Source organism: Hylobates moloch, unplaced genomic scaffold (assembly GCF_009828535.3).
Source record: "Hylobates moloch isolate HMO894 unplaced genomic scaffold, HMol_V3 SCAFFOLD_7, whole genome shotgun sequence".
NCBI lineage: Eukaryota > Metazoa > Chordata > Mammalia > Primates > Hylobatidae > Hylobates > Hylobates moloch.
In genome coordinates this window covers 41,697,297-41,719,685 of record NW_026652282.1, presented here as the reverse complement: position 1 = coordinate 41,719,685, position 22,389 = coordinate 41,697,297, and the positions used below count along the sequence as shown (strand labels likewise).

General features: G+C 42.8%; 1 pseudogene; it reads left to right on the top strand.

Annotated features, from left to right (window-relative positions):
- The first annotated feature begins 5,564 nt into the window (after positions 1-5,564).
- On the top strand, positions 5,565-6,759 carry LOC116811629 (glyceraldehyde-3-phosphate dehydrogenase-like; annotated as a pseudogene).
- Positions 6,760-22,389: the final 15,630 nt, after the last annotated feature.

Here is a 22,389-nt window from a genome sequence, read left to right as displayed (position 1 = left end):
ACTGTTCATAGATGTGTCCAAGACATTAGTGGAATCTATCAGACACGTATTTAATTTCCATTTGAACATGAGTGTTTTTCCGCTTTCTCTTTCTCCTCTCAGGTTAACTTGCATTTCTCAGATAGTTTGGATGAGTTACAACCCAAATCTGCAAACTCAATACAGCCAGACCCTGGGAAGTGACCCTCTCCAAGCCTCCTGTACAAGTCCCAGGAAAAGAGCCTGTTTTCCCTTGGACATGTGAGCAGTGAATTACTGCTCATTCAGAATTTCATGTGCATGTGTTACTGATGGCCAGGTTTAGAGATACCAACCTATTTATTTCTAGAGGAGAGGTGATTTGATAACCTTTTCAGATATCGCTATCACTAGGCAGAAAAGGGTTAATAGTATGATAGGGTTAATATGTCCTGAGGACAGTAGAGAAACTGCAAACTGCAGAAGCACCTGATCTGTGTCCCTGGCCAGCATCTCTCCATATCCTGATTCTGTAAGATCAAGTGTTTATGCAGAAAGAGAAGGGATTGATGATTTGAATGTGACCAGATGCAGGGCATGCCCTTATTGCCATGCCAGCATTTGCTATTCATGATGTTAGTATTCAAAAATCAAGAAACACTCTGCCTGGGCCATTGGTGTCTACTAATCCGTTGGAAGAAAAGACTGGAATCCAGCACTTAACTAGCTTCTTGGGCCTCAGTCCCCTCTTTTCTGCCATAGCTAAGGACCACCTAACCTAGATGGCTGTTGTTATTGTTCAAAGGAACATCTTTAGAGCCTCAAGCTCAGGAATAGCCCATGGCAGGTACCTGGTAAATGTTAGTTTTCATTGTCCTATCCCAACACTATGAAACATGCAGCACTCTCTGCAACTGCCCCTGTGGATTTCCATAGGCAGGAGAATATCCAGTGTTAAGTGGAGCTGGTATTCTCAGAAATGAAGCCCCTTTCCTTATTTGTGCCAGCCCATTTTGTCTTGGGCATATGTGCATTGCATTATTGCCCACTCTGTATTTTATTTGCATCTGTAACGAAGGCCAGGTTCAGAGATACCACCCTATTTACTTCTAGAGGAGAGGTGAACTGATAACCTTCTTTTCTCATATCATTATCTCTAGGTAGGAAAGGGTTAATAGAGTTAGTGTGACAGTGTCCTGTGGACAGCATAGAAACCTCCCCAACCTCCATCCGCCCGCGAGCTGCAGAAGTACCTGGTTTGTGGCCTTTGCCAGCCTCTCTTCATATCCCGATTCTGCAGGAACAGGTGCTTGAACATTAGGAGAAGGGGCTGAATCTTTGGATGGGGTTTCATGAAGGGCACACCATTACTGGGATGCTAGCATTTGCCATTCATGACATTGGCATTCGGGTATCATGAAACACAGGAAAGTTTTTCCAACCCCCCACCGTATTGACTGTTGGGATCTACTAATCCATTAGAAGAGAAGGCTCAAATCCATCACTTACTGACTCGTTGGGCTTAAGTTCCCTCCTCTTTGCCATAGCCAAGCACCACCTGTCATAGATGGCTCCTGTTTTGTTCAGAGGAACATCTCTAGAGCTGCAGGCCCAGGAATAGCCCTTGGCAGGCACCTGGTAAATAGTGTTTTCATTTTCCTCTCTCCCACACTATGGAACATGCTGGTGCCCCTTTTGGACTTTTCCATACTGTGGGCTTCCCTTTTGCCATTTCCTTGCACAGTTGTGCCTGTGCCTGGCACCAACTTTGCCCAGGATCACCACTTGTATCCACCTGCAGACATTTTTAAATGCATACATTAGGCTTCTTATTGAGTTGAAATTTATTCCTGATGCTACAATATTATTTGCATTGATACCCAGTCCACAGTTTGTTTCAGTCATCCTGGTGGGGTGGGCCTTCTGAAATCCAGTTTGAGCCTCCCTGTAGCAAAAGACTTGCAAGGTTATTTTTCAGGAAGTTCCAGACCTTAGCAGCAGTTACTGCAAGGCACTGCTGGGCTTTTTCCACATCTGAAGGGCAGAGGTCCTGAGTAATTACAGTGGGCAGGAGTTGAGTCATGCTTGGTTTCTTGCTGTGGTTTGGTATGTTGCTAATGATCCCTGGAACCTACCTCTTCCTAGATCCTTTCCCTCCAGTGAGTGTGGTGACAGGCCCATCAGGCAATGCCTTGATGACATTCCACTCTTTGAACTGTGTGAGTTCCTGTAGGGAAAGGAAAGCCAGTTACAAGTGGTCATCTCCTACCTGGATGGCACTGCTCTGTATATGGCTGCCTTGTGGATTTTCACAGGGAAGGGAGTATCTAGACTTGAGTGTAACTGCAATAGACAACAAAGGAATGGGGAATACATTCAAGGGAACTGGCTGATGGCCTAAGATAATACCATGAAGCCAATCTCATGCCTGTCTGGTAGTTCAGAGGTTAGAGCTCCAGTCTTTGAGCGACTGTGCCCATTGTTGAGAAGTATGTATACTATGATAAACACCAAAGGTGGGAGTCTTCAGCCAGCCTCCAGGTGGCTCTATTTTAGAGGTCTCTTTCTGTTCTTGAAAGATGGTACAGGAAGTCAGAGTATAATAAGATGTACAGTGAATTTAGATGATGCCAGGCCTTGTGCTATGTGATTTACATTAATTACTTCATTTAAAAATCTTTTTTTTTTTAGACAGAGTCTCGCTCTGTCACCCAGGCTGAAGTGCAGTGGCGTGATCTTGGCTCACTGCAACCTCCACCTCCTGGATTCAAGCGATTGTTCTGCCTCAGCCTCCCAAGTAGCTGAGATTACAGGCGCGTGCCACCATACCCAGCTAATTTTTGTATTTTTAGTAGAGACGGGGTTTCGCCATGTTGGCCAGGCTGGTCTTGAACTCCTGACCTCAGGTGATCAGCCCGCCTCAGTCTCCCAAAGTGCTGGGATTACAGGCATGAACCACCGCACCCAGCCCGTTTTAAAATTCTCAATGTTTGTCATTATTATGATACCCTATCTTACAGATAAAGAGACTGAAGCCCACAGATATCAAGCAACTCACTAAAAGCTTCATAGCTGATAAATTAACTCAAGATTTAAGGTTAGACAGTTTGGCTCCAGAACATACACCATTGATCTTGACACCATTCTGTAGTTACTAGAGCACCCCATTTACAAAAAAAGGATCAGGGTGATTACATGACTTGCTCAATTTGGACAGCCAGTGAGTGCCAGAATTAAAGCTAACACTTAGGTCTCCTGACTTCAAATCCCATTCCTTTTTCAGGCTGACATTTGTCTTATCCCAGGTCCTCTGGAGCAGTGCATCTCAGACTTGAATGCACATTGGTATCCCCTTAAGGATCTTGTTAAATTGGGGATTCTGATTCAATACTTCTGTAAAGGGCCTGAAATTCTGCATTTCTAACAAGCTCCCAGGCGATGCTATTACTGCCGGTCCTCAGACTATGCTTTCAGTCAAAAGAAGATTTGAGCAACCCTCTGATTTAGCAGCTGTGGCTTCCAAGCAGGAGAATTTCCTTAAACACATGTCTACCTACACACACACACACACACACACACACACAAAGACACAGCAGGTGTGTTCTCTGAGTCTCACTTCTGAGACCCCTTAACAATTCCCTTCTGGGGTGAAGAGTCTGAGGCCCAAGGAGGGAAAAGACTCTTCAGGGAGTTATTAACAGACTGGAACTAGGACCCATTCCACTTGACTTCTTAGCCAGTGTTCCTCCCTCCCCCGTTCCTTCCTCTGTTGCATGAGGGTTTCTGGGGAGAATAGTAGTAAAGGAATGGGCATTGTTCAATATCACATTATTCATTACTTTGCAGGAAAAAACAAGGTGATCCTCATTCCAGATCTTCTTGCCCACCATGCTGTACTGAACACATGATTTAGCTGTCTGGGAGGATCCAACTGTACTGCGACTAGGAGAAAGGTCAAAATGGTTCCCTTCAGAAATCTGCTTTCTCATGCAGCTACCATCCTGGGGAAAGTGTAACTACAGCAACTTCTCAGATGCTCAGATACCATTTGTAAGCCCAGTTGCCCGCCCACAAACTCCAGGAACTACCAGTAACTAGATGCATACTACAACTTTTGTAGTACTATGGTTAGGCCAAACTACTGATTAGACCCAAAATTTAATGGCTCAGATATAATCTCTTTCTTGCTCACACAAGAATCAACCATGGGTATTCCATATTGACAGGCAGTGCCCCTTCATGTAGACCCAGCCTGTTATCATCTCTGCCCTCTTCAAAATGGCTTCCAAGGCACCCTGGTCATCATCACTCCTGGAAGTAAGAAAGAACGTGGACGAGCATAGCTCAGGGTTTACAACTAGCTTTCAGGATTACCATGGTCAGGAAATTGTTTCTGCCACCCAGAGGTCAGAAAACTGCAGAAAGCCATTGCTGATAGCATGAGTATCCCATTGGCCCCAGAATGATTAGCTTAGAAAGGAGTTTAACAGGGTGCTATGAAAACTCACATCTACTCTTCCTGCTAGAGGAAAAGTATGGCTTCTAGCTCCCTTCTCTCTTCCAAATTTTCTTCAGAGATTGCATTCGCAAGGGAGTCTGAGAAATATTGTCTCAAGGCCTCCAGTCTCTGAAATCCAGGGAAGGGAATAAGAGTGGGAATGTTGTGGAGTGTCAATAGAAATACCTGGTGCATCTTTGAAATTCACATTAAAGTTGAAAGATTTGTCTCCCTTTTCTTCCTTCCAGACTGAAGTAGAAGACTGCAGAACCCTCTAGTGTTGCTGCAAACTGAGACATCAGCTGCTGAGGCAAGCAACAATGGTTTGTGTCATGAAATTTTCTTTTCCAGGCTCTAAACTCCCTGGGTATAAAGTTAGCCCTAGTTTATATTCCCCAGTATTCTTGTTCCCCTGGTTTAAATGTGTCCCCCAAAATTCATGTGTTGGAAACTTAATCCCCAGTGGAACATTGTTTAGGTGGGGCCTTTAAGTTTGAGAGGCGAGTAGGATTAATGTGGGACTGGGTTCGTTATTGTGGGAGTGGAGTTCTTATAAAGGATGAGTTTGTCCCCCTCTCTTGCTCTGTCTCTCCTCTGTGATGCCTTCTGCTATGTTATGATACAGCGAGAAGGCCTTCATCAGATGTGACGTGGCCCTTCAGTCTTGGACTTCCCAGATTCCAGACCCATGACCCAAATAAATTCTGTTAACTAAAAATTACCTAGTCTGTGGTATTCTGTTATAGCAGCATAGAATGAACTAAGACAGAAAATTGGTACTGAGAAGTGGGGCAATTGTTATAACAAATACCTGAAAATGTGGAAGCACCTTTGAAATTGGGTAATGGTTAGAGGCTGGAAGAATTTAGAGGAGCAGACTATAAAAAGCCTAGATTGCCGTAAATGGAGCATAAAGGTCATTTCTGGTGAGGGCTCAGAAGAAGACAAGAGCTGTAGAAAAAGCCTAAATCTTCTTAGAGATTAGTTAAGTGGCCATTGTATTACGTCATTCTTGCATTGCTGTAAAGAAATACCTGGCTCTCTGCTCCTCCTGTTCGACAGACAACCGCATCTTCTCCTGCATTGCCAGCCGCATCCATGAGACACCATGGGGAAGGTGAAGGTCGGAGTCAACGGATTTGGTTGTATTAGGCGCCTGGTCAGCAGGGTTGCGTTTAACTCTGTTAAAGTGGATATTGTCGCCATCAACACCCCTTCATTGACCTCAACTACATGGTCTACATGTTCCAGTATGATTCCACCCATGGCAAATTCCATGGCACCGTCAAGGCTGAGAATGGGAAATTTGTCATCAAATGGAAATCCCATCACCATCTTTCAGGAGCAAGATCCCTCTAAAATCAAGTGGGGTGATGCTGGCGCTGAGTATGTCATGGAGTCCACTGGCATCTTCACCACCATGGAGAAGGCTGGGGTTCACTTGCAGGGGGGAGCCAAAAGGGTCACCATCTCTGCCCCCTCTGTTGATGCCCCCATGTTTGTGATGGGCATGAACCATGAGAAGTATGACAACAACCTCAAGATTGTCAGCAATGCCTCCTGCACCACTAACTACTTAGCACCCCTGGCCAAGGTCATCCATGACAACTTTGGTATTGTGGAAGGACTCATGACCACAGGCCATGTCATCACTGCCACCCAGAAGACTGTGGATGGCCCCTCCAGGAAACTGTGGCGTGACGGCCACGGGGCTCTCCAGAACATCATTCCTGCCTCTACTGACGCTGCCAAGGCTGTGGGAAAGGTCATCCCTGAGCTGAATGGGAAGCTCACTGGCATGGCCTTCCGTGTCCCCACTGCCAATGTGTCAGTGGTGGCCCTGACCTGCTGTCTGGAAAAACCTGCCAAATATGATGACATCAAGAAGGTGGTGAAGCAGGCATTGAAGGCCCCCCTCAAGGGCATCCTGGACTAAACTGAGCACCAGGTGGTCTCCTCCGATTTCAACAGCGTCACCCACTCCTCCACCTTCAATGCTGGGGCTGGCATTGCCCTCAATGACCACTTTGTCAAGCTCATTTCCTGGTATGACAATGAATTTGGCTACAGCAACAGGGTGGTGGACCTCACGGCCCACATGGCCTCCAAGGAGTAAGACTCCTGGACCACCACCTCCAGCGAGAGCACAAGAGGAAGAGAGAGACCCTCACTGCTGGGGAGTCCCTGCCACACTCAGTCCCCTACCACACTGAATCTCCCCTCCTCACAGTTTCCATGCAGACCACTTGAAGAGGGAGGGGCCTAGGGAGCCCCACCTTGTCGTGTACCATCAGTAAAGTCCCCTGTGCTCAGCCAAAGAAAAAAAAAAGAAGAAAAGAAAAGAAATACCTGAGGTTGGGTAATTTATAAAGAAAAGAGGTTTAATTGGCTCACAGTTCTGCAGGCCGCACAAACATGGTGCCAGCATCTGCTTGGCTTCTGGGGAGGTCTCAGGGAACTTTTACTCATGGTGGAAAGCAAAATGGGAGCAGGCATGTCATATGGTAAGAACAGGAGCAAGAAACAGCGAAGGGGAAGATGCCACACACTTTTAAACAACCAGATCTTGTGAGAACTCACTATCACAAGGACAGCATCAAGGGGATGATGCTAAACCATTCATAAGAAATCCAGCCCCATGATTCAGTGACCTCCCACCAGGCCCCACCTCCAACATTAGGGATTACAATTGAACATGTGATTTATAGGGGACAACATCCAAACTATATCAGTTGTGATCAGAATGTTGGTAGAAATACAGACAGTAAAAGCCATTCTGATGAGGTCTGACAGAACTGAGGGACAAGGTATTGGAAACTGGAGTAAAGGCCATCCTTGCTATACAGTTGCGAAGACTTTGGTGGAATTTGTGTTCATGTCCTAAGACTTTGTGGAAGGCAGAACCTAAGAGTGATGAACTAGGATATCTGGCAGAAGAAATATCTATGCAGTAAAGCGTTCAACATGCTGCATGGCTTCTTTCGGCTATTCACAGTAAAATCAGAGAAAACAAATAATTTAAAGGCAGAATTTATAATTAGAAGGCAAGCAGAATGGAAAGATTTGTAAAACTTCCAGTCTGGCATGTAAAGAATAAAAAAGGATGTTCGAGAGAGAATATTAAGGGTGTGGCCAAGCCATTGTTTGCTAAAGAGATTAATATGGATAGAAAGTTCTGTTCATCAGTATATTGGGGAGAATGACCCCAAAGGGATTCTGGAGATCTTAAAGGCAAGCTAGGATTTTGAAAGCAGGGTTTCCAGAGAGTTCCCTGCAGGACCTCAGCATTCACTGCCCTGTGCCAACTTGGGACTCTGCCCCCTGAGTTCTGCACAGTGCTCCTCAGCCACCTGGCCATGGCTCAAGAAGGCCCAGATAGGGCTCATCCTACCACTTTAGAAGGTAGAAGCTGTAAATCTTGCTGGCGTCCACATGATGCTAATTCTGCAGGCATTCAGAATGTAAGAGCTATAGGGCCATGTCAGATTTCAAGGATGTAATGGACAGCCTGGCAGCCCCGGCAGACTTGTCACAGAAGTAGAGCCACCACAGAGTCCCCCTAGGGTATTACTCAGTGGAGTCATTGGAGTGGAGCAGCTCCTGAGACTACAGAACTGTAAGGCTAGCAGCATGCAACTCCAGCCTGGGAAAGCTGCAGGCATGAGACTTCAACCAGTGAGAGCTCCTGGGTGGTCTGAGCCCAGCAAAGCCATAGGGGCAGCACTGCCTGAGGCCTTGGGGGTCAAACCCCCACCCTAGTGTGCCCAGGATGTAGGGCATGGAATCAAAGGAGATTATTCTGTCTCCTTAAGTTTCAATATTCTTTTCCTTCTTGGGTTTTGGACTTATTGGGGATCAGTTACCCCTTTATTTTTGCCTCTTTCTCACTTTTGGAATGAGAATGTCTATCTTATGCCTGTCCTACTGTTGTATTCTGGAAGTAGATAACGTGTTTAATTTCACAAGCTCACGGCTGGAGGAAAATTTGCCTCAGGATGGATCACACCTTGAGTGTTACCCATATCTGATTTAGATGAGACCCTGGACTTTTGACTTTTGAGTTGATGCTGAAACAAGTTAAAACCTTTTGGGCTATTGAGATGGAATGAATGTATTTTGCCTGTGAGAAGGACATGAATTTTGGGGGCCAGGTGTGGAATGCTATGGTTTGAATGTGTCTCCCAAAGTTCGTGTGTTGGAAACTTAATCCCTAATGCAGCAGTGTTGAGAGGTGGGATCTTTAAGAGATAATTAGGTCATGAGAGCTTTGCCCTCATGAATGGATTACTGCTATTATCTTGGGAATAGTTTCCTGATAAAAAGGTGAGTTTGACTCCCTTTCCTCTCTTTCTTACCCATATGATGCCTTCTCTCATGTTATGCAGCAAGAAGGCCCTCACCAGATGTGGCCCCTTCATCTTGGACTTCCCAAACTTCAGAACTGTATGCAAAATAAATTTCCGTTTGTTATAAATGATCATTTTGTGATATTCTGTTATATAAGCACAAAATGAACTAAGACACTTGTATACACTTGTACATGTATGTACTTGTGCATGTGCATATACATACACTTGCAGACCCATATCTCAGACTGAAAATCTTCCAGTGTACAGTGGAGAAGCTTAAAACATTCCTAAATCATGAGACAAAGGATGCTTCAGATGAGTTGGGAGAACTTCCTAGATTCTGCCCAAATGCTACTGGCCTCAGAGGCCAAGTCTGCAGTCATGGAGGCCCTTAGGCATGGAGCATCCTCCTGTGCACTGAGCTTGGAGGAAAATTCCAGGATTTCTTTTGTGTGGCACCTTTGAGAGCAGTCCCATCAATAGAAACAACCTACTCACCCTCCTGAGAGCCCCATCTACTCAGTGAACACTCAATGAGCATGAGCAAACTATAATGAATGAAGAGTCGTGTTTCCCAAGTTGGGTTCCTGATGAAGGAATTCTTGAGTCAATGATTTTGACCTAGAGAAATCTTTTGCTGGAGAAAATGAAGCTAAATGAGCTGGATCAAGACTGATAAACCCATTGCCCTCGTGCTGCCGTTATATTCTTCTACATCCATGGCCGCTATTGTTTGTCAATAATTGTACTCTTTCCAGCTGAGGTCAGACAAGGTCTTAAAATCATTCTCAACTATCTAGAGATAGTTCTAGACTATATTTACCAATCAGAGTTGGCAAATAAGTTGAAATTTATTTACCGTGCCTGCCTAAGTGTAGCATTTCACAAAATGTGTTCCACAAAACATTGGTTCTCTGGCTTATTAGCAAGTATGATGCAAGATTTCTGTAATTGTGAAAACTTGGGAAACATTGTGTACAAATGTTTTTTCATGTTAGGACTTCTAGAACCTGTAAAATGCTAATTTACTGTATAGGTCTCCCATAATACATTTTCCAAGTGTGTCTCACTATAGAACTTATTCCGAAGATCACATAGAGAGACGAAAAAGATTATTTGCTGAATAATAATGTGTCCTATAGTTGCCTGAAAATGGGCTAAGTGGGATAAATGGCTGCTGATCCTCCAAATTAAATGAGGGACTGCTCATGATCTCAACTTCTCACAAGGTTGCTGGGCAGCTGTCATTTTTAGCACTCCCCTGAACAACCAGCATCCAAGCTCAGATAATTGTCTTCTACTTACAATGGCACTTTCATGCTCTACCTATGAAAAGGAAGAGAAGTAGGGGATGGGGGTCCTTTCCTGGTTCATCCAGTTGCACCCAGCCCAAATATGTGTTTCTGCAAGATAACAAGGGAATGGGAGACCTGTGCTTTTTGCTGACCCATGCATGCGTGACCCTGCCTGCCTCAGTGATACTTTCTGGTGATTGACTAAGCCCTTTACTTGATAGTAGTACCTAATGTGGAGTGATCATGGCAGAAAAGTTTCACTGTTTCATTCAAGGGTTGCAAAGCATCCTCTCTGGGTTTGAGGACAAATCACCCATAATGCTCATGATTGAATGGCCTAATTTTCTGTGGCCCATAAATGCCCCTAAACTGACAGGCAATTTGAATTGATAGCCTTTTGATTGTATGCCCAGAATGTCTCTAGGTCACAGAAACACTCCTGAATGGGCAGTTCATTTGGCCCTAGGTAGCTAGTCACTAGGTAGTTACAATGTCTGGAGGCCACAGATGTACACCTGAATGAGCAGATAATTTGCTACATCACTATGGTAAAAAAAAAAGAGGCTGAGGCCGGGCGCGGTGGCTCATGCTTGTAATCCCAGCACTTTGGGAGGCCGAGGCGGGCGGATCACGAGGTCAGGAGATCGAGACCACGGTGAAACCCCGTCTCTACTAAAAATACAAAAAATTAGCCGGGCGCCATGGCGGGCGCCTGTAGTCCCAGCTACTCGGAGAGGCTGAGGCAGGAGAATGGCGTGAATCCGGGAGGCGGAGCTTGCAGTGAGCCGAGATCGCGCCACTGCACTCCAGCCTGGACGATAGAGCAAGACTCCGTCTCAAAAAAAAAAAAAAAAAAGAGGCTGAGATACAAGGCTGCCTATTGTTATATTTCTCAGCTTTTCTATGTTTGAGCTTTAAAGATGAAGAGAAAGGGACAAAAGAGAGCCCACCCCACCCCCAAATCTGGTCATCATTGTGGCAGCTGATGCAGCCCAACTCCTCAGATTCAATCATTATACAATGTACCAGACAGAGGACTTTTGGATAAAATCAGGTATAGGTAAAACTGTTACAATTCATGGTAATAGTAATAAGACTTCTCCCAAGACTGGTAGTACCATGCAGGGCTGAAGAAATCTCTGGGAGACTGGATTATTTGTGTACATGATAAAGGGGTGACATTCATGCAGTTGAATGAAGCAAGTGGTAAATAAAATGGTGTTCAGTACAGAACTCTGCAGCAGAATGACTCTGATGAGCACTGACCCAACAGTCAACAGGAGGGATCAGATATGTCTACTGACATATCTGGAATATGTCATATATGTCTATTCCTGAAATGGGGGTTCAGGGGAATTAGGTTCACACACACGGGGCAGGGGCATCCCTGAGCTCCTGAATGTAGAGGTAATATCCCTGCGAGGTTGGAACTGCTTTGAAACAGCTTGCCATTTTAGTATGGTTTACGTGGGAATCTTGGGAGTCAAAGTCCCTGAGAGTCCAATGATAAGCCTTGACTCAAAATGGTGAATGGGAATATGGTGCTACCTTTTAAGTGGAAGATGCCCCTAACTTTTCTCCTTCAACCAGAGAATATCATAATGGATGAGATAATCATCATGCTGGATCCACATACTCTGTCTTATGGGATAAGAGACATGGGGTCCTACAAAGTAGCCCAAGTTTGGCTGGACTGGACTCATTCATTTAGACTTGTGATAATGGCCTCCAAAACAATTAGTCTTGTGACTTACTGTAAGAAGGAATACTGATGAAAAGTCAACCAAAAAAACAATCATGACTTCTGGTCTCTCTACTCTGGGGAGGGCTCATGAGCTCCAGGAGTCAGAAGGTGGGGAGGGGGGAACAGAACCCCCCTTTCCATGTGATGTCCTCCATAATGCCTATCCCCTACATCTTACATGGATTCCCAGGGTCATCTTCTCTGTACCTACTGGGATGGGATGAAGACAAAGCTCACCTTCCTCTGCCTACATGATACCACATGATGGGGCACATGTGCAGAGGCCAATGACAGAGGGTGGTGTGAAATCTGAGGGGCTCGGACTCCCAAGGAGGTATCCCTGTGTCCTCAAGTTGGAAGAGTAGATGGAGGTATGGCTTCTCCTTTGGAGTACATCATTGTCAGCCTTGCTCCACTCTTCATTGAAGGCTGCCATCATGTGCACACACTGAATCTGGCAGCTGCCCGACGGGTGCTCATCTGGGTGTGGGGACGAATGGCTTGCATTGCTCAGATTAAGGAATCTGGCTTTACCTCCATTGGTTCAGCCGACACAGTCTTCTTCTGAGGTCATTTGTGTTGATAAAATGGTAATTCCTGGGTCTCTGTGGAATGTACTGCTCCGAGAAGAGGATAGACTGTCTGGCTCCTCCCAAGTGGAATGACAAACAGTAGTTGGTTGGGCATGGATATGTCTAACCCCAGAAAACATTCTTCTTTTCTTCATCAAATAGCAAGAACATTACAATAAAAAAGCTTACTTTAGAAGAGACTGTTTTGTAGTCAGAGACAGAAACAGGCATGTGTCAATTCAATGTAATTTTGTTGTTGTACAGAGTGTAGTTTTTTCTTGTAGAGTGTATTATTGCTGCCCTCACAATATTGGCTCTGAAGTTACAAGCACTGGTGCCCCAAATGACTGTTACCAGAGGATGGAAGCTATTCAATGTGTTATATTATATGTTTTCAGCATGGCCTTTTCCTGTTCAAAAAGATACACTTAAATATTTAAACTGGCAACATTTTCCTGGTTAATTGGCCTTTTTAATTGGCCTATCAAAATATCATTGTTTAGGTTGGGCACGGTGGTTCATGCCTGTGATCCCAGCACTTTGGGAGGCTGAGGCAGGCGGATCACCTGAGGTCAAGAGTTTGAGACCAGCCTAGCCAACAAGGCAAAATCCTGTCTCTACCAAAAATACAAAAAAAACTAGCTGGGCATGGTGGCCCGTGCCTGCAGTCCCAGCTACTCAGGAGGCTGAGGCAGGAGAATCGCTTGAACCTGGGAGGTGGAGGTTGCAGTGAGCCGAGACTGAACCACTGCACTCCAGCCTGGGTGACAGAGTGAGACTCTGTCTCAAAAACAAACCAAAAATCAAACAAACAAAAACTATATATATGTATATATATATATATATATATGCAGAAACAAACAAAAACTATATATATATATTATATGATTGTTTATCTCTAATCATCCAATCATTCTTCCTGCCATAAAATCTACTTTGTCTAATATTAATTGTATCAGTTGGAGTTTAGTAGGATACATACAAGAAACTGGCTTACGTCAGCGGTCCCCAACCTTTTTGGCACCAGGGACTGTTTTCATGGAAGAGAGTTTTTCCATTGATAGGGGCAGGGGGATGGTTTCAGGGTGAAACTGTTCCACCTTAGATTGCCAGGCATTAGATTCTCATAAGGAGGACTCAACCTAGATCCCTTGCATGCACAATAGGGTTCATTCATGTGAGAATCTAATGCCACTGCTGATTGGACAAGCAGGCACAGCTCAGGCAATAATGCTCTTGGGTGTTCACTCCTGCTGTGCAGCCCAGTTCCTAGCAGGTCACGGATCAGTACTGGTCCATGACCTAAGGGTTGGGGGCCCCTGGCTTACATGATTGTGGGGGCTGGCTATGCAAATCTGAAATCTGTAGGGCTGGGCAGCAGGCTGGAAACCCTCAGGAAAGACCTGATGCTGCAGTCCACAGGTGAAATTTTCTTCCTCAGGGAAAGCTCAGTTTTGCTCTTAAGATCTTTCAGCTGATTGGATGAGGCCCACCCAGATTACTGAGAATCATCTTCTTTACCTAAAGTCAACTGATTATAGATGTTAATCACATCTCCAAAATATCTTTGTAACAACACCTAGATTAGTATTTGATCGAATAACTGGACACTATAGCCTAGCTAAGTTAACACACAAAACTAATCATCACCGTCTACCCCTTGTAATCTTGGTACCTTACACATGTCCTTAAACTATGCTTAATCTTCAAATAAAGATAATAACAAAGTCGTATTTCCACCTAACATGATACAATTATCCAGCATACAACCAAAACTGCACCAACTCTTTCCCTAGAAGAGGATGCAAATACCTTTGAATAATGTTTACTTTTCTCCTTGACATCCTGTAACTTAAATAAATACTGTGATGTGAAGTTAACTATTATTAATACATCTTATGTTAGATTATAAAGGGATAAGGGAGGGAAGAAAACAAAAATATTATATATGCACACACGCACATAAATATCACATATTCATACAAAAACAAAGAAGAAATAACAATTACAGTCCTCATTTCTGCAACCAATCATGTGGTCATAGCTAGGTACTTGTAACTGCCATCTTTCATTACTATTTCATATTCCCTTTGCCCTCAGCAAACACCTCAGCTGGTTGTAGTATTTTGCCTGGTGGGGTTACACAACCTTCATTTCTGAGGGGTGTGGACAGTTATGAGTCCTGCCTGGATTGAGCTGTAGTTCTTCATTGACTTTAATCACAGCACATGGTAGTACCAAGGGATGCCCTAAGGAAACTCCAGTATTCTAGACAAAATCCTTCTTACCTTCAGTTGTATTAGCAGCCCAGTTTCTCCTTGCTCATCAGGCCCAATCACCCCAGCCAGTACAGTAACTTCCTTCTTTGCCTGTTGATTTAGAGGCAAGAGGAACCCAAAGCAGCTGGATGGCAGTCTCAACTTCCAGTTCAGTGGAATCATTGTTGCGTCTCCTAGTGGAAAGCATTCCTTCCTTTGAAATTAAGATCTCTAGACCAGTAAAACATAAGGTCCCAGAGATTGGAAGCAAAAATTTTGCTAGTGGATCTCTAGGGGCGGGTAGTGCCATTCTCATTTCCACCCCTTGATTCTTGGCTTCTGCTGAGATGGTTGATTGGGTCCATGAGTAACACACCTAATCTCTTCAGCAAAAAGTTATTTAGCAAGACCCTTAACCCTCTCCCTGGAACATTTTTTCCCAACAGTGAATTTTCTTTTTTTTTTTTCCCGACAAAATTTTCTTTTTCTTTTTTTTCCCAACAGTGAATTTTCTAATTTTAGTGTCTTTTGCAAACTGGGTAGGCCAAGAACCTCCCAAATCGTCCAATGCTCATTCCATTTTGTTTAACAATTTCTTTCTCAATTTATCCCTTTCCTCCTGCATTTTACTTTAAGCAGCAAGAAGAAACTAGGCCACACTTTTAGCACTGCTTGGAAATCTCCTCAGCTACATCCCTAAATTCATCACTTACAAGTTCTGCTTTCTACACAACTGTGGAATACAACTCAGCCAAGTTTTCTGCCACTATATGACAAGGATCACCTTTTCCCCATTCTCAATGCACATCCCTCATTTCCTTCTGCACTCTTACTATACGTGCCTTTATTGTTCATATTTTTATCAAAATTCTGCATAACAATATATGTATTCTCTAAGATTATAGAAGCCTTCTCTACCATACTCCTCGTTTCCTCCTGAGCCCTGACGTGAATTGCCTTGATGTTCATATTTCTACTAATAATCATTTCAAGGCAATCTGGAATTTTTCCATCATGCTTCTTAAACTTTTTCCAGCCTCTGTCCGGTATTCAATTCCACAGCCATTTCCATATTTTTAGCTATTTGTTACTCCAGCACCCTGCTTCCTAGTACCAAAATCTTTATTAGTTTCCTAGGGCTGCTATAACAAATTACCACAAATTTAGTGGCTTAAAAACTGAAATTTACTTTCACACAGTTCTGGAGGGCAGAAGTCTAAAATCAAGGTTTGACAGGAATGCAATTCTTCCAAAGGTGCTGCGGAAGGATGCTTCCTATTCTCCCACCTTCTGGTGGCTCTGAGGAGTCCTTGGCTCATGGCTACATAACTCCAGTCTCTGCTTGTCTTTACTGGTATTCTCCTCTTCTCTCTCTTCTCCTCTTAGGTCTCTAATAAGGACATTTGTCGTTGGATTTAGAGCCCATCTGGATAATCTTGAATAATTTCACCTCAAGATCCTTAATTTAATTACTTTTGCAAATATCCCTTTGCCAAATAAGGCTACATTCACAGGTTCTGGGGGTTAGGACATATCTTTTTGGGGACTACCATTCAACCCACAATATTAACATAGCTACACCAACCTTCTTTTGATTAGTATTTGCATTGTATATTATATTACATCATTTTGCTTTTCATCTCTGTGTTTTCATATTAATGATATATTTCCTGTAAACCACATATAGTTACCCTTCTTCTTAAAATCCTTTCTGACAATTTGAGCTTCATCATAATTATTGATATATGTATGTTTCAGTATACCATGTTACTACTTGTCACCTGTTTTGTCTCCCATTATTTGTTCCTTTTTTCTCTCCTTTCCTGACTTTTGGATTAATCAATTAACTTTTATTATTCTATTTCCCTTCCTTCACCTTCTTAGTTTTGCATTCTTTAATCATTATTTTAATGGTTCTAAGGATTATGATGTGCATCCTTGATTTATTAGTCCACTACAGATTAGTATATTTACTACTTCCTCAACAATGCAATGATGTAAAATATTTCAACTCAATTAATTCCCTCTTATATTTTGTACTATTGTTGCTGTGAATGTCAGTTCTATGTATATTTTAAGCCTTTCAATACATTATGATAATTGTTTAATACAATCAGTATTCATATAGGTTGACCTACATATTTATCCTTTCCTGTACTCTTTATTCCTTTTTGCATTTTCATATTTTGGGGATCATTATTTTCTAACCTGAATAAATACTCTGGTGACAATTAATTGTATCAGTTTTGGTTTTTCTGAGACTAGTTTTACTTTATGTTCATTTTAAAGGATATTTTCACTGGGAATATAATTCTGGGCTAGCAGCTAAAAATAAAACTCAATTTTCTAAACTACTTTATTATACATCAAGAGTTGGACTTGTGACAGTTCTGTCTAATAATGAGCAAGTGGAATTATCTGGAGAGGGTATTTGTTTTTTGAGACAGGATCTCACTGTGTCACCCAGGCTGGAGTGCAGTGGCACGATCATGGCTTATTGCAGCCTGGACCTCCCTGGCTCAAGCTATCCTCCCACCTCAGCCTCCTGAGTAGCTGGGACTACAGGCATGCACCACCACATTCAGCTAATTTAAATTTTTTTTTTTTTTTTTTTTTTTTAGAGATGGAGTCTCCTTGTGTTGCCCAGGCTGGTCTCAAACTCCTGGTCTCAAGCAATCATCCCGCCTTGGCCTCCTGAAGTGCTGGAATTATAGGCATGAGCCATAGTGCCTGGCTTATAGTGTAGTTTTTGATCTCCCTAAATGCTATCTTAAAACTATTATGATAGCAAAGGACCATTATGATGGCAAAAGAAAAAATTTCGCAGATTACATTATGAACAAAACGAGGTGACAAGCATCCCTAGGAACACCAGAATGCAAATGGTTGCAACCAAACCATTGACACCGGCAAGACCTTTGTAGGTCCTGTACAGGTTTAGCAGCAATACAGAGAAGTAGTGGAGAGAATATAGGGATGTTCTGGCGCGGGGTGCAATCCCAGCACTTTGGGAGGCTGAGGCAGGTGGATCATGAGGTCAGGAGTTCAAGATCAGCCTAGCCAACACGGTGAAACCCCATCTCTGCTAAAAATACAAAAATTAGCCGAGTGTGGGGGTGTGCGCCTGCAGGCCCAGTTACTTCGGAGGCCGAAGCAGAATTGCTTGAACCTGGGAGGTGGAGCTTGAAGTGAGCCGAGATGGCCCCTTTGTACTCCAGTCTGGGCAACAAGAGTGAAACTCTGTCTCAAAAAAAAAAAAAAAAAAAAAAGAATATATAGGAGGGATGTTCTGATGGCCCCAAAAGCCCAAGAACACCGAATTTGCAAATACTCCTGAACTCAATTACTTACTGTCTCAGTTTCTACCACAGGAGTTACTCCTACCACCAGTTTCCTCACATGACAACCTGTCCACTTGGGTCACCACCCTTCAAGATTCTTCCAACTGGCTGCCTTCTTGGCCCCTGGGAAAAACCCACACACCCTCACCCCACCAAACTCTGGACATACACGCTGTCTAAACTCGCTTTCCTTACGCTGCCATATCAGGCTGCTACACGAGCCTCCTCTCTACAGGTTTATCCAGGTAGGAGCAGTCTACAGTCTCTGTCCTTATCTACATTCTAAAACTCTGAGGACTGTCAAGCTTTACCAAAAACTCCCTCACGCTGTACCCCAGAGACAGAATTGGGTAGGTCTACACGTTTGTACAGCTCAGCACCTGGGGCAGAAGCAGATGTCAGTCTCTTCATGTGGAAGGCAACCTCCGTTATTCTGAGTTATCTTGTGGACCCTCTCTTAGCTTGAGGTGGTAGTGGTGATGTCCATATCAAAGTGACGAAGTGCTCTCTACTGCAAGATTTTCCTACTAACGTTCTTTTCAAAGAAGGAATCTGCAACCTACTCTTACATAGGTTGGAGGGAGATAATCCAAAGACTTGTTGGCCGCCTCATGGTTGCATTTTCCAAAATATATAGAAACACCATGTCAAAATATGAATGTACCAGGAATTAATGGGATACAAATAGAATATTTGTATCCTTCCCATTTTAGCCTTGTGTCTGCCTCTGGGTTGGTTATCCAGTATTTTGTAAACCCGAAGTAACCTTATTTCTCACAGACATAGGTGTTTTTCTAGAAATAATAAAGTCCTTCACACTGACAGGAAATGATACTAGATGGTAGCTCTGATTCACTCAGAGAAATACAAAGCTCCAGAAAAGGTAAATCTGTAGGTAAATATACAATATTATATAAATATATATATTTTTCCTAATATATCTAAATGACATAAGATCGCACGAAACAACTCATTTTTTTTTTTTTTTTTTTTTTTTGAGACAGAGTCTTGCTTTTTTGAGACAGAGTCTTGCTTTGTCACCAGGCTGGAGTTCTGTGGTGTGATCTTGGTTCACTGCAATCTCTGCCTCCCGGGTTCAAGCGATTCTCCTGCTTCAGCCTCCTGAGTAGCAGGGATTACAGGTGTGCACCACCACACTCAGCCAATTTGTGTATTTTTAGTAGAGATGGGGTTTCACCATGTTGGCCAGACTGGTCTCAGACTCCTGACCTCAAGTGATCCACCTGCCTCAGCCTCCCGAAGTGCTGGGATTATAGGCGTGAGACACTGCACCCAGCCTTACATAAAACAATTCTTATAAAATGATTTTTATGCTTATAACATATAAAAATATAATGTATATATGAAAATAATAGCAGAGTGTGTGTAGGGGGAGAAGTGGACATGTATGATATTAGTACAAATTTTTTATATTTTGCCAAAGGTAATTAGTAATGACTATGAAGTAGAGAGTGAGAGGTTAAGATTCATATTGTAATCCCTAGAGCAACAACTAAGAAAATAACTTTTAAATATATAGTAAAACAATTCAACAAAGGAATTTAAAGACAATGTAGGTGAAGTGGACAAATTGCTAGAAATAAACAAATTACCAAAAATGATTCAAGTAGAGACAGAGAATCTAAATAGAACTACACATAAGTGGGCCAAGCGAGGTGGCTCATGCCTGTAATCCCAGTACTTTGGGAGGCCAAGGGGGGCAGATCACCTGAGGTCAGGAGTTTGAGACCAGCCTGGCCAACATGGTGAAACCCTGTCTCCACTAAAAATACAAAAATTAGCCGAGGGTGGTGGTGGGCGCCTGTAATCCCAGCTACTCAGGAGGCTGAGGCATGAGAATTGTTTGAACCAGGGAGGCAGAGGTTGCAGTGAGCCGAGATCACGCCACTGCACTCCAGCCTGGGCGACAGAGTGAGACTCTGTCTCAAAAAAAATAATAATAGTAAATAAATAGAACTATACATAAGTAAAGACATCTGAATTATTTCAGAAATTTACAAGCTGATCTTAATAGGACTCAGAATAACAAAGAGATTTTTGAAAAAAAAAACAGAAGTTGAAATACTTTCACTTTCTGATTTCAGAAATTACTATAAAGCTGCAGTAATCAAGACAGCCTTGGTCAAAGGATACAAAATTTTACAGCCAGGAGGAATAAGCTTAAGAGATATATTGTACAATATGGTGACTACAGCTAATAACAATGTATTGTATACTTGAAAATTGCTAAGAGAGTAGATTTCAAATATCATCACAAATAAATGATAAGTATGTGTAGTAATGTACATGTTAATGAGCTTGATTTAGCCATTCCACAGTGTATACATATTTCAAAACATCATGTTGTACAACATAAATACACACAATTTTTATTTGTCAATTTAAATATTTTTAAAAACTATTCTAAAAATAAGTTTAAAAAGACAGTGTGATATTGTCATGACGATAGATGATGGTACAGAATCAAGAGTCCAGAAGTAAACCCTTCCATTTATGGCGAATGGATTTTTGACAAAGGTGCCAGGACAATTCAATGGAGAAAGGATAGTGTTTTCAATGATAGTTGCTGGGACAATTGGATGTCCACATGCAAAAGGATGAATTTGCACTCTTACCTCACACTATACACAAAAATTCACTTGAAATGGGTCAAAGACCTAAATTTTAGTGCTAAAACTTTTAGAGAAAAACATAAGAGAAAACTTTGGTGTGATGGTTAATTTTAGATGTCAACTTGACTAGATGAAGGGATACCTAGAAAACTGGTAAAACATTATTTCTGAGTGTATCCGTGAGGGTGTTTCCAAAAGAGACTGGTGTGTAGTCAGTAGACTGAGTGGGGAAGATCACCCTCAATGTGGATGGGCACCATCCAGTTGGCTGGGGGCCCAGATAGAACAAAAAGGCAGAGGAAAGGTGAATTCGTGTTCTCTCTCTCTCTCTCTCTCTCTGTCTCTGTCCTGGAGCTGGGACACCCTTCTTCTTCTGCCCTTGGACATCAGAACTCCAGGTTCTCCAGCCTTTGGATTTTGGGACTTGCACCAGCAACCTCCTAGGTTCTCAGGACTTTGACATTGGACCGAGAGTTACACCATTCGATTCTCTGGTTCTGTGGCCTTCAGATTTGGACTGAGCCATGTTACCAGCCTCTCTGGTTCTTTAGCTTGCAGATAGCCTATCATGGGATTTCTAAGCCTCTATAACCACATGAGCAAATTCTCCTAATAAATTCACCTCTTATCTATCTCTCTATCTGTCTATCATTTATCTACCTATCTATCATGTATCTATACTACTGGCTCTGTCTCTCTGGAGAACCCCAACGAATACAGATTTTGGTACTCAGAAATAGGGCTGTTGCTATAACATATACCTGAAAATCTGGAAGCTACTTTGAAACTGGGTGATGGTTATAGGCTGGAAGAACTTGGAGGAGTATCCTAGCAAAAGCCTATATTGCCATGAATAAAGTGTTTAGAATGATTCTGGTGAGGGCTCAGAAGAAGAGAGCAGTCAGGAAAGTCCGAAATTTCTGAAAGATCACTAAGTAGTCATGATCAGAATGTTGGTAGAAATATGAATGGCAAAGGTAATTCTGGTGAGATCTCAGATGGAAATGAGAAACAAGGTATCATAAACTGCAGTAAAGTCCTTCTTTGTCATAAAATGGCAAATAACTTGGCTGAATTGTACCCATGTCTGAAGGTTTTGTGGAAAGCAGAACTTAAAAGCAATGAACTAGGATACGACAGAAGAACATCTAAGTAGAAAAGCATTCAGGGTGTTGTCTGACTTATTCTAATTGCATATAGTTAAATGCAAGAAGAGAGAAATGATTTAAACATGGAATTTATAGTTAAAAGGGAAGAGGAACATAAGGATTTGGAAAATCCTGGCTAAGTAAAGAATCAAAAGGCATATTTAGGAGAGAAAACCAAAAGTGTGGCCAAAGGACCATTCGATAAGGAGATTAATACAGATAAAAGGAAGCCAGATGCTATTCATCAAGACAATGGAGAATTAACCTAAAGTCATTATGGTGATCTTTGAGGCTGCCCCTTCCATCACAGTTTCAGAGCACTGGGATCTTGAGGGCAAGGTTTCTAGAGAGAGGGCTATGAGATCTCAGCATTTGCTGCCCTTTGCTACCTCAAGTATCTGCTTCCTGCATTCCAGTGCAGCACTCCTTGGCTGTTCCAGCTATGGCTCAAGCAAGCCTAGCTGCAATTCAACCTGCTATTCTGAAAGATTCAAACATTAAGGCTTGGTTACATTCAGGTGGTGCTAATTCTGCAGCCCCACAGAATGCAAGAAATGTGGGGCCATGGCTTCCTTCAACTAGATTTCAAAGGA